This window comes from Psammomys obesus, unplaced genomic scaffold (assembly GCF_907164565.1).
Source record: "Psammomys obesus unplaced genomic scaffold, mPsaObe1.curated_primary_1811, whole genome shotgun sequence".
Lineage (NCBI taxonomy): Eukaryota > Metazoa > Chordata > Mammalia > Rodentia > Muridae > Psammomys > Psammomys obesus.
The window spans coordinates 1,526,412-1,540,129 of NW_026596152.1; positions in this window are offsets into that span (position 1 = coordinate 1,526,412).

Below are 13,718 nucleotides of genomic sequence, written 5' to 3' on the forward strand. Positions count from 1 at the left end.
CACAACTCCTTAACAAACCATGACCAACAACAACCAACAACCCATACTGTCCCTCAGGGGCCTAGCATTTATATACCTTCTGAAAAGTTCCCAGAATTCTAAACATCATGCAGTCTCAGAAACTATGAGGCAAAACCACGCCTCTGCCAGAGCATGGGACAAATCATAGTCAGCTGCTGAAAAACAGCCTCATATCTCCACACCTGGGATTAAAACAAAAACATATTCTTATAATATTTCTATGTTTTTAAAGACACCAAGATTCCAAAACTCTCACTCCAGGTAAAAGAAAAGTTGCGGTGGCCACTGAAGGGGAATCTAATAGGTATGCTGTTGGAAACTAATGGTGTCGGGCTATGCAATGTTTATTATTAGTCCTATAATTATTACGGTGGTATCATTCAACCTATTAAAATCAATAAGACACAGACACCATTAGATCATTATATTATATTTATTATTATATTAATTATATTAATATTATATTATTACATTACATTATTATATTATATTTATTATATTATTATATATATTATATATTATATTATATATTATTATATTATATTATTAGATTGCCTTATTTACCTTGGGCCAGGTAGATATTCCACCTACGCTGTCTCAATAACCTCCCCATCTGCCTCCCAGCCCCATCCAATGCTGTCCGCCTTCACCATCCTTATCTGTCACCTTCCATCCCTAATCTCATAAGCACCTTCCTATCCTTCATCTGGATTGCTCCTTTCCACGCCATTTTCAGAGCCCTTCATCCCAGCCCGTGTGGGTTTTTTCTACAATAACCCATCATGGTGTCCTCCTCTTCCCTCTCTTCCTGTCTGTTTCCTGTGATTCTCCTCTTCCTGAAGCCAGGGAAGGAGGTAGCTGTGCCTACCACCTTCTGCCATACCCAGGTGCAAGCCTTTTAGTTAACTAATCAGGAATAATGTCTTAGGTGGGTTTACACAACAAGGATAGGGCAGTAACCAGTGAGGCCAGTTACTAGCATCAAAATACAGCTACAGCGTCGCTGTACAGAGGGATGAGGACAGCTCTTGTGAGTGTGTTAACTGATTGTAAAGATTTGCTAAGTAAAACAAGGATAACATGTCCTGTCCCACATAAACCTTTGATCCCAAGAGGAGAGAAGAATAAGTATTCCCACAGAAATGGCCCATCCCAAGGGCAGTCGCTTACGGGGGCGGGAGTGATGAGAAGCAGAATTATAACAAGAGAGCCCATTAGCACAATCAAAACATAGATAGTGGAGGAAAAGTCATTATGAATAGGAACATTGGCCACACAGCTCTAGAAATATTGGTGAGGGCAAGTTCCATCTTTTTGTTATTTTGTCTTTTTTTTTTTTCTAGAGCTGAGGACCGACCGAACCCAGGGCCTTGTGCTTGCTAGGCAAGCGCTCTACCACTGAGCTAAATCCCCAACCCCCGCAAGTTCCATCTTGACCGCTGTTATTCCTATATAATTTTCCTACATAACTCCTATTCCATATACACATCTTCTTAAGAGCCCAGGAATAGAGGCATCTCCTCTGATACAGAAGAAATTTTCTAGTTGGCTTTTAGGGCTGGGTGGAGCCAATGGTTATAAACCATACCATTAGTTACAGACAAGTTGCTCTGGGTATGTTATGTTCAACTGAAGTGATCAGTGAATGGCTCCTCCTCATTTAGCATACAGAGCCTTTTAGAGGATATGCGGTTATGCCGAAGTCTACTATTACGCTGGGACTGGTCAGCTGGGTCAGTTCATCCATCTGGCTAGGAACCCCTTCTTGTGTCCAAACTATGGGCCCTGGTGGATGAAAGCAATCTTTTGCATGGCAAGACAGTATCAGGCTGTTTCCTATGACAGGGTGCCTTTTTATTTCCATATCAAGATGCATTCAGGTTCTGTTTGCATAGGTTGAAAATAGGTCAGTAAAACTGTTAGCGGTGGGACAATCATGATGCAAATTCCAGCAGCAAGAGCACAACGTTCAGAGATACATTAGACAGTGGAACCTTAGAAAGTTTGATTTCTAATGGTCTTCTTTCCGTCAGTTTCCACCTCTGGGGGGTGGGCCCCTCTTTCACAGGTTCCCCAGGTGCTTTCTGGGGGTGTGAGTGCTGAATCTAGGCAGGAACGCCAGCAACCTCCACAGCAGCAGACAAACAGAGAACCCTGATGTAAGGGCCTTTCCATCCGGGCTCAAGCTGCTTGGTTTCGGAGCCGTGGGCCCTCACAGCACAGCAGGCTGGAGTGGATGATCAAGGCGTCAGTGCCCAACAGGCTAAGCAGGGTGGACCTGAGGAAAGATCTCCTCCAAAGTCAACTGCCGTCCCTTTAAGGCGCCAGGGCCTGGAGTGGAGCAATCTGATATAGTCAGGGCACACGCGGGAAAGATCATGAGAAGACGCTTCATGGAGGACACTTCTCTTGGGAGGGGGCACAGCGGGCCTTGAGAAGGGCATGAGGTCAGAGACCAACCCAGCTGGCAACCAGCAGCTCAAGAGGAATTTAGTTAAAATCTCCTCTACAGTTCCATTCACCCTCTCTACGTTTTCCTGAGCTCTGAGAATGATACAGACAACGAAGTTTTCAGTTTACGGTAAGAGCCTTTGAGAGCGACTGAGATATTCGGCTGTGAGGCTGAGCCATGCTCAGACCCCAGAGGCCAAATCTGAAAATAATATCTTTTATTAAATATATTATTAATTAGCTACCACCGGGGCCATTTCTGTTCTTGATGGAAAAGCCCAGCCAGTGATGGTGTCAAGACCAGCAGATATTTGTAGCCATATAGTCCTGGATTGGTTTCAGTAAAGTCCAATTGCCAAAATTCACCGGGACAGTACCGGTAGAGTACTCCATTGTCGTGGGGAGACGTCCTTCTTTGCATTTACCTGGGCACAGGTCAAGCATCGGCCTGAAATGCTCTGTGCATTTCTGTGTCCAGGTAGCCGGACATGAGGGGAGGGGAGTTCTGAGATCTCGGGTGACAAGTGTGTGGAGCAATGCAAAGCAATTAGCCAGTTCTGGCCCGGTACTCTTGGCATGAATTCCTCCATCTGGCAAGATGGCAAGACCTACCACCTGCCACCACTCTCCTGAGCCATCTGAGAGATCTGACCTGATCTCTCCTGGATGGTACTCCAGGAACATCTTCTTTAAAGCAGAGTGGGGGCTCGGGGACAGGAGACAGTTCCAGGGCGGTTTGGGTCCCCCAAGAGCAGCCTCTTTGGTGACTTGATGCGCATGATTGATGACAGCCTAAGAAGAGCTGCACAAACCACCCAGACTCCGGTCTCAGATATGGATGCCTTCTCTGAGCTGACTGCACTCGGGGCCACAGAGGGACCCGGGACCCCAACTGTGACATTAACTGGTTTTCTAGGGTCAGGTTCTCAGGGAGGGGGAGGGGTGGACGGTGGCCCAGGTGGCCAGTTCTGACTCACACTGTTTTTGCTAATGAGACAAGCCGTTCTAGTGGACCTTTTACTTCGATCTACATTTAGGGTGAGGGCCAGCTGCGCTGATGGCTGGGAGATTTCTAGGAACAGCAAGGCCACACAGCATGCTGAACACAAAAACATAGTTTTTGGTCAACCTGACCTGCACAGAGATTCTTTTACATCAGCAACAAGTTGAGATGGTGTGGCTGCTGGGCCTGAAGCAAAAATGACCATACTTAGGCCGAAAGGACCAGGCCTCCACAGTTGTTACCTTCGGCCCATCTTAAAGCCTGCGTCACAGCGACTGCCTCTGTGTGGGTATGCCCTGGCGAGGCTTGTGCCCAGACGGCTCCTTCTGGCCCATGACTATCACCGTCCCTGCACACCTGCTTCCTTCTGGAGCAGAGCTGCCTTCCTCCCTTCGGAGCTCCATGCTTCTGGTGTGAGAGGGTCCAGCATCGCCAGGCAGTCACCGGTGGGCTCCTGGGGGTGTCGCTGGCAGCAGCGCGGTGGGGTCCACGGCCAAGGATTTATCAAAGGTCAGTCTGTTCTTACCTAAAAGAAGGTCTTGGTGCCGAGTAGACGGGCCTGGGTGGCACCCCTTGGCGGGGTCTCCACTGCGGGTGGCTGTTAGAGTCTGTCCCAGTGTGAGCATGTCAGCTTCTTCTGCAGGAGGCTCTTAAACAAGGGGGCCATCCCTGGCTACAGTCTCTTTGAGATGTAAGCCATTGGCCTTTCCCAGGGACCAAGGGTCTCAGTCAGGACTCCCTCGGCAATGCCTTGCAAAGAGGAAGGGGCTTGGAGGGTTAAATCAGGGGTCTGTACGAGGGACTCTTTTAAGTTCTCTTTTTTAAAAAGATTTGTTTACTTATGTATTTTAAGTATGAGTGCTTGTGTGCCTGCACGCCAGCAGAGGCCATCAGCTCCTGTTATAGATGGCTGTGAGCCATCCTGTGGTTGTTGGGAAATGAACTCAAGACCTCTGGAAGAGCAGCCAGTGCTCTTAGCCAGTCCTCTTTTCAGTCCTTAAAGGCCTGTGCATGGTCTATCCATACCTACGGGTGCTGCCAAAGCCAAGTACAAGGATCTGGCAATTTCAGCAAACCCGGGTACCTAAAGATGGAAATATCCAACAGCTCCCAGGAACTCCCTTCCTTGCTTCTTGGCAGTTGGAGTTGGGGTTTGATTATGGCCCCTTTGTGGCCTGGGACAGCAGTCTTTTTCTTTCTTTATTTCTTTCAGTTCATATCCCAAGTAAGTGAGCTGGAGTGAGGAAACTCAGGCTTTCTTTTTAGAAATCTGGTAGCCCAGTTGGGCCAGAGCTCCCAAAAGGCCTGGATAGCCCCCAAGCAGCCCAGGCCTGGATAGCTCCCAAGCAGCCCAGGCCTGGATAGCTCCCAAGCAGCCCTCGTCGCTAGCTGCCAACAGCCAACCAGCCACATGTTGCAGCAAGGTTGCAGGTACTTACTATGCAAACCTAAACTCAAGTGTTGCTGAGTGAGAGTGTCATCAAAGATGGCGGGCGGCTCTGAACCCTGAGGCAGGCTGGTTCAGGTCAGTTCTGGTATTCTCAGCTCAGGATCTGCTCGTTCGAATGGGGGTGGGGGACAGAGAAGAAATTGTGCTTTAAATCCCATACAGTGTAAACTTTATAGACTGAGCAAGGTCGCAGGAGGTCACTGTGACTTACCCCGGAGGCCTCCATGGCTGCTTGCTGCTTTTCTCGACACAGCAGTTCACCCCCAGTCTCTGAGGCTGAAAGCACGCCTCACAGCCTTGGTGCGGCTCGCGCGCTGTGCACTCCTGAGGCGGCCCTGCAGCCCCGCCCCCCGCCGCAGTCCTGGAGTGAAGGGCTGGCTTTAAAATTTGGGTGGGTGGTCTGATCTCACTGGGGCCTCCAAAAATGTTATAAGACCATTACCACACTTCCGGGCCAAAATGAAGCAATTTTTATTGTATCCAGGTCCACTGGAGAGCTGGCCAGTGACTGCTTTCTCTAAGCCAGCTTAGGGCGGTCAGGCATGGTTCCAGATAAGAATGAATTCCACAGGTGTCCAAGGGCCAGCTGCCTCCAGGAGCTGCTTAGCCCAAGCACTCTGGTCTGAGGGAACCCGGCACAGAAACATTAGACTTCTCAAACTTCTGAGCTCTGGGTGTGGGAGTCATGGCTTCATCTTTTGATTATGGGCAGAAGAGGATGTAGAGAAAGACAGAGCTCTCCATGGTGATGACCAAGGCCCTCAAAAGTTAGAATCAGAGACTGAAGGCACAGGGTCCCAAGATGGAGGATGTGGAGTGTCAGGGGAGGACCACAGAACTACCTAAACTCTGTCTTCCACACTGTTCCTGGGCGTAGAGCAGGAAGGACTATCCCAAAGCCAGCAAGGGGGACTAAGACCCAGCATCCTGACACAGGGACTGACTTCCGTTCTCTCATCCATCCTGTTCTCCACGAGCAACCTTTAGTACCCCACTCTCAGTCACCGCGTGTGTTAGGTGTCTTGTCATGGCTGGGACACAAAGCCTGACGGAAACACCTTACGGGAAGGTGTCTTTTGCTCGTGGCTTCAGGGGAGTTGGTCGAGCCAGGGAAGTTGCGGTGAAGTTCGGGACAGTAGGTGAGTGTGGGGAGACCCCCATCATGGCAGAGCCCCCCAGGTAGGCGCTAGACGGGATGCGCAGCCTAGCGACCTACGCCTGCCAGCCAGGCTCTAAAACAGCTCAAACCATGTGATGCTGGGGACATTTCATATCCAAACCACAACACCATGGAACTAAGCAGAACTGATCCCTGGTTTCGCCCTGCCAGGCCAGGCCACTCCAGGCCTCAGGAAGCAGTTCCTTTTCTCTGGGATCGCTAAGGGAAGAGGATACTGAGGCCACCCACCACAAAGACAAAGGGCAGGCTGGGCGGAGGGAGACAGAGCCTTCTCAGCCTCTGTTTGAGCTTCCGCCATGCTGGACTGGAGGCGAGATACAGCCGCGCAAGTGCCACAGGCTGGGAAATTGCTCCTTATTGTGTGTTTTTGTTTTTTTTAGTCAGGTTGAATTGGGGCTTCTGTTCTTTGTAGCCTCAAGTATCTTAATACTCCCCAAGAGGATGGTGGAAGGCAGCAGAGGCCGGGCCAACTTAACAAGAAAGAAAGCAAGAGGCCTGGAGAGATGGCTTCGTGGCCAAGTTTGGTTCCCAGCGCTCGCGCACAACCACCCATAGTGGTAGCTGCGGGGAATTTGATGTCTCTGCCGAGACAGGTACCTGCGCTCGAGGACAGTTACCCATGCGGAGGCGGATAATCAAAAACAATCAGCCAGACGGTGATGGCATGTGAGACCATGACAACACAGGATTAAGGAGGGTCGAGTGCCCTTTAGCCCTGGAAACCTCAGGCATGAGGCTGGCAGGAGTTGGCTCTCCTCCCAACCGTAAAGCCAGCTGCCCCGCCACCAGTCCTAGGAAGGAGTCATTACCCTGACAGTTCACAGGCTTCGCTCCTTGTCGGACCTTATAAGGTACCCAGTCCTCAACCTGCAGCCCCTGAGCATGCAGATGGGAGTTCTTCCAACACCCCTGCCCTGGCCAATGGCCACACAAACCGGAGACCCAGAGACCCTGGCCAACCCCGCCCCCAACAAACTATGTGCTGCCTCCAGCCCAGCCTGCCTATGGAGAGGGAGGGAGAGAGAGAGAGAGAAACCATGTCTGGAAAAAAAACAAACAAGTAAAATCCCTTTGTAAAAAAGAAAAACTCCGAGAGAACCGTGGCTTTCGAGAGAGGAGTATAAGATGTGGACACACACCCTGGCTCCACAGAGCCCCGGCTGAGCCAGGCCTGTAGCATAACTGTTGTGGTTGTTGGGAATCTATCAAGGAACTCTCACGGCCTGGGGTGGGGAAACGGCTCATCATTTCTGTGTTGAAATGGAGCAGGTGAGAGCGCAGGCAGTCTGGCGGAGTGTGACGGCGCTCTGCTGACATCTTTGGGGATTAAATGACTAATCTTCGACAAGGAAGCTGGGTGGAGACAGACCTCTCCTTCTGCCCCCAGGAAGGGAGCAGGAGATAATGATGGCATTTGGAAACCCAGCACCCTGCCAGGCTTGCTCAAGTCTCCCATCCCGGCGACACTCCCAGGAAAGCCCCACCTTCCAGACCCGCAGTCTTGCCCTGTTGGAGGTCACATGCCTGGTGTGCGCAAGATGTGGGCACAGTCTGAGCCTTTAGTCTCGGCTTTGGTGTGGCTGTGAAGGATGCTCGGAGCCACGTCACCTACAGATGCGTTCCTGCTTGCTGGCCTCTCAGTGGGGCACTGTGGGAAGTCTGCGTGCTGAGGTGTGACTGTGAACACGCTTCAAATCCCTCAGGTTGCTGCCTTCAGTCAGCCTGACTGAAGCCATCCATCTCCCTGCCCCTAATCATGCCTGCCAGAGACCCGAAGGAGAAACTCATGTCTGCTAACTTCCTTTTCTGTCTCACGGTGTCTGCTTAGTCAGAAGAGGAGATGCTCAGGGAGTCATCATTTGATCCTTAGCCTCTCGTTCCTCCTTCCCAAAGCGGCAAAGGCCTGGCCGCCAGCTAGGAGATTTTCACTCTGGTTTTGGCTCAGTTGCTGATGTCTCTAAGGGTCTGTCCTTGCCACAGATGGGACAAATATATGAAGTGAGTGCTCCAAGAAGCTACAAAGCTGAAATTTCGAGGTCTCTTATCTGAGCGCCTCCTGGAGTCCTACACAGCCATGCTGGGATTGAAGGCGCGTGCACCATGGAGCCCAGCTTAACGATGTTCCAAAAGAAACACAAGCCTTTACGCTCAGCACTCAAGAGACAGAGGCAGGTGGTTCTCTGTGAGTTCAAGGCCAGCCTGGTCTACAAATCCAGGCCAGCCAGAGATAGAGTGAAATACTCTCTATAAACAGACAAATAACATCTTGAAAACTGGGCAACCTTCCAACATTTACATTTGAATTTTAATACATTGTGTGATTCCTCGGGGTTCTGTTTCCACCTTCTTCATCACTGAGGACCCTCAGGTGGGGACGGTGCAGCTCTTTCTGGGGGCTGCCTCTCCCTGACACTCACAGGGGCTGCCTGGGAAGCCTGGGCAGATCCAGGCTCAAGGTGTGTTCTGATTGATCCTCTTTCATGAGCTGCTGCAGGAACTGTCCCCTCCCCCCTTCTTCAACTTCAGCCCACTAGACTAAACACCCCGTCCTCTTCCCAGCCCTCTCTGCCCTGAAACTCCATGGAGCCAGGAATGGCATGCCCACTCCCAGTGACAGAAGACTCCTGTGGCCTAGGTGTCTTAGCTAGGGTTTCTATGGCTGTGACGACACAACATGACCAAAAGCAAGGCGGAGAGGAAACTGCTGAGGATTCCGCAGCACAGTCCATCGCCGAAGGAAGTGAGGACAGAAGCTCAAGCAGGGCAGGAACCTGGAGGCAGGAGCTGATGCCGAGGACATGGAGGGGCCTTGCTCAGCCTGCTTATAGCACCCAGGTCCACCAGCCCAGGGACAGGACCACCCACCATGGGCTGGGCCCTCCCCCATCAATCACTAATTAAGAAAATGCCCCACAGCTGGACCTTATGGAGGACTTCTCTCTGTTGAGGTTTCCTTCTCCCAGACGGCTCCAGCTTGTATCAGGTTGGCATAACACTGGCCAGCACACCAGAGGTTTCCAGAGCAGCCACTTCCTACCCTCTCCCACTGGGGGCAGTGGGAGCACAGACTCACGGCCAACGCTCTCAGAAGTCCCTGGGATGGCAGCACCTATGGGGCAGTTAGGTTCTCTCCAGAGCGTGGCGTTCTCAGTACTTGTCTCAGGTGTAGGCACTTTTTCCCAATTCTGGGGCCACAGGAAGAATTTAACGCCACACCTTATGACAGCACAATTAATGTACAACCAGTTCTGTGCCCGGGATCAGAACCCTCAAATTCAATCAAATACAACTGAGGGGGGAAAATGTTGGCTTTTAAAAAAAATGTGCATACACACATGTATGTATGCATGTATGTATATGTGTATATATACATATTAATGTGTATGAATGTTTCGGTTGCGTGTGTGTGTGTGTGTGTGTGTGTGTGTGTGCGTGTGCGTGTTTGTGCACCATGGGTGTTCCTGGTGCCTGAAGGCATCTGATCCCTTGGAACTGGAGTGACAAAAAGCTGAGAGTCACCAAGTGACTCAAGTAGCATCTCGCCAGCCCGAAAAGTGTCATATTCTTCTTTGTTTGTTGCTGTTTTTGTTTCTTCTGAGACAGGGTCTCTCTGTGTAGCCCTGGCTGCCCTGGACTCGCTCTGTAGACCAGGCTGGCCTCAACCTCACAGATCTGCTGCCTGGGCCTCCCGAGTGCTGGGACTAAAGGCGTGTGGCACCAGCCCCTGGTGCTATACTCTTGGCAGTCTGCTCTCTGCTGTGTGGCTAACCCTGGGAGGCTGTGTCTCTAGTAAACCCTAAACGAGAACAGACATTCCGCGTGATCGTCCCTTGACTCTGCAGCACAACAACTTTTTATACGGCCTTGACACTGAAGTAGGTGTCATGGTTAAGCGACGGCTTAGACTCTGTGGGAGGATCTGATGTGAGCATCCTAGTCTGATCCAGCTTCGGGGGCTATGAATGGGCTACCCTTTCAGCATGAGTTGCTAACGTGAAACACACACACACACACACACACACACACACACTCCTGCCACAGCCTCTGAATGGAAGTCGGAGGACAGCTTGTAGAATTGAGTTCTCCGCTTCTCTCCTATGGGTTCCAGGAACAAAACTCAGGTTGTCAGACGTGCTGCAAACACGCCTGTCCTCTGAGCTGCCTTGCCAGCCCACATCACTTTAAAAACGGTAGATAAAAGAGCCTGGCCCACTACAAAGCCTTTCCTCGTGACCAGGCCTGGGTCTGCGGGCTAGAAAGCGCCAGCTCAGCGGGAGGCTCTGCCATCTCTCCTCCCCAAACCACCAAGCCAAGCAAATAAATGTCCGCCTACCTTCTGGCCATTACCCTCCCCACCGGCCCTTCTCCCACGTCCCTGTCTCCATCACTCATCCCTGCCAGCACCCCATGTCTGCCCTGACCAGGGCCACAGGGTCCCAACATACAGCCTCGGGCCCTTACTGTGCTCCCGGGTCATCTCCAGGCCCATCGCCATGCTCTCCTGGTCACCTCCCAGGTCCCTCTATGTGTTCCCCAGGTACCTCCCTCTCAGCTCAGCCTTCACTTCAGCTCAGGTTGGCAACAGAGCTCCTGCCTGATCCGGGGACGGGGAGGGCAGCGTGACCCCAACTGAAGTGCACAACCCGAAGACCACAAAGGTCACAGTGAAAGGCTCCAGAGAGATTCACCAGGAAACGGAAATGAGGGAGGAGGACTGCTGAGGGAGGACTGCTGAGCTCTTCATCCTCAATATAGCTGCTAATGAATCCTGGCCCTTAGAGGGCAGGTTAGATCAGATCTCCACCTTGTGGGGGGGGGGGGTCCCCTAGGCTCTAGTAGTATGGAAATATGGGTAACACCCACGTGCATTAAAGTGGTTGAACTGGATGGTCTTAGAGTCTCCCCAAAATGGGAGCTGGCCCCAGAAACTGGTCCTTCCAGGAGTCCGTGCTTCCGAAGATATCCAAAGCCGTGCCCTGAGATGGCACGACTGTGGCATTCCTTCTTTCGTCAGAAAGCAGGGAAGGGCTTGCCAGGAGACATTTGTGCTTTGTTTGAAGACTGGAGAGATCTGAGCCCCCCTGCACGGTGAGGGGAAGAAGCCGCGGCGAAGGAGAGCCACTGGGTGGACTTCCAGAGAAAGACGGTTTTCTATCCAATGGGAGCAGAGCATAAGAAAGATTAGGCAGGCCGGCGGAGGGGAGGCTTGGAGAAAGGGTTGCAGTGGGATGGATGGGGCCTGGGGCTAGAGCTGTGTGGGCTAGCCCACTGCAGACTCTCGCTCCGTGCTCTGAAGCTGTGTTCTGCGTGGTGAGCTCATCCTTTGAGCTAGGGCTTCAGGGGAGGAGACTCTCTATTTTATTGGGTGTTCACTGCCAGCCTGAAACTGTGCTAAGCATTTTTCCTGAGTAAACTCACGCTCTAGCCTCCAGAGCCAAGGAGTCAGGGACCACTGCAACCCCATTTCACGGCTGAGAACGTGGGCCCTCAGGGAACTTGTAGGCCTGCCTCAGGTTACTAGGTAGTTTCACAATGAGGGTCAGGACTATAATTCTCCTGAGATTGTAGAGTCTACTAACAAAGGGGCAGAAGCTGGTAGGCTTAAGTTCCTGAGAACATGTAAGTGGCTTGGGACAATGGTAGGCAAACCTCTTCCTCTGAGGCAGAAAGAGGAGCTGTGTCTGCAAATTATTACTGGGAAGAGGTTTCCAACAAGCTCTGTCCCCATCGCTCCTCATCACCAGGCGTGAGCTGGCCAGATGGTGGCGATCAGCAGGGGGTAGGGAGACAGGGAGAATGTGAGAGGGCTTGGGGTTAGGTGAGAGGGGTGAGGAGAAAGGCTTGGGGGTCATTAAAGAGCCACATCCTCAAGACCCTCAGCTTTGGGGGCCTAGCCCCCTGGGTGTGAAGACCTTCAGGAAAGGCCCGTTGTCTAAGGTCCGGTGTTCGCAGCAAAAGCCGTACGTAACTAAGGAACTACACAGCATGATGTCTCCGGCGACATCCAGGGGTGGGGCAGTGGGCAATCAGGGACAACTAAGATGGCCGAAAAGTGTGGGACGAACCGACAGTGCTGCGGTCTGCCCAGTCACTGCTGGAGGCAAAGGCCATTTCCTCCCCAACACTCCAGAGCGGACAGAACTTGTCTGGGTGGAAAACCATCCTAGTCAGACCACCGCCCCTGCGATGAAACACCACGACCAAAGCAACTTGGGGAGGAAGGGGGTTATTTGGCTTCTACCTCACTGTCTGCACCACGGAAAGTCAGGACAGGATCTCAAGCAGGGCAGGAACTTGGAGGCAGGAGCTGACGCAGAGGCCACGGAGGTGCTGCTCACTGGCTTGCTCCTCATGGCTTGTCAGCCTGCTTTCCTACAGACCCGAGGACCACCCCAGGGGTGACACCACCTTCAATGGTCTAGGCCCTCCCACATCAGTACAAACATGCATGAGGAAATCACCAGACTTGGAATGGGCTCATGTTTGCAGAGGCCTCCGGACATTTGGTTCTTATCTTCGATCACGTGGCTCAACAGCAACAGGGGGCAGGGAATAGGTGGGTGACTCCGCCAGAGGTATCTGGAGCAACACAAGCATGGGAGGGAGAGGTAGGGTGGTGGTTCTCAATCTGTGGGTCGAGACCCCGTTGGGGGGGCAAATAACCCTTTCATGAGGGGTCAACTAAGACCATCAGAAAACACAGGTGTTTACATTACAGTTCATAACAGCAGCAAACGTACAGTTACGAAGTAGCGACAAAAGTAATTTTGTGGTTGTGGTCTCCACCACTTGAGGAATTGTATTAAAGGATCGCAGGGTTAGGAAGGTTGAGGAGCGCCAATGCAGGATGCTGGAGAGTACGGTTCAGCACTTACCAGTTTACTGACCACGCCCAGCCACTTGTGGTAGAGGGAACCCAGGGTCTCAGACATGCTAAGCGAGTATTCTACAGACGAGCTAGCCTCATTTAAAAAAGTGCCTATGAGAACCCACAATGAATTGTGTAGAGGATTTTATGTCACAGAGTTTCTACTGTCCAGAAACAGCCTCCCCGGCACTTCTGAGAGACCCACTCTGCCCCAGGAGCTCATGGCGTCTCTAGCGTGGTCGTGGTGGGAACAGCTTGCTTAGCAATTTCTATCATCTCCTCCCACTGAACCAGGGGTGTGCCCCTGCCTCACACTGGGTCAGTAGGAATCCTGTGCTGAGGAGCTTGGGCTGGAGTGAAGACCTCCAAAGCCTGTCAGTTTTTATATCTGACACCCCCTCAGACACAGATTCTACACACGACACGTAAAAACACGGGACACGATGGTGGCCATTATCTGCCGATGGGAAAGAACTGGAAGAAGGACAATGAGGGTGGAAGGGACTCAGCAAAGTGAAAGCACACAGAGGAAAGAGCGGAAGAGGGAATTCCTGAGTTAAACCTGAAGGCCGTCCCTGAGGCCCTGCTGTTGCTGTTTACTCAGGTTCTCTCTATGAGCACCTCTTCCTTCTGAAGGGAAAGTCCTGGCTACTCCTGTTGCCGGGTCTCTGGAAGACAGCACTCAGACCATCTCTCTTTGTTACGGATCTGTCATTGCCTTCCATCCATTCCCCGTTTCCTTTCT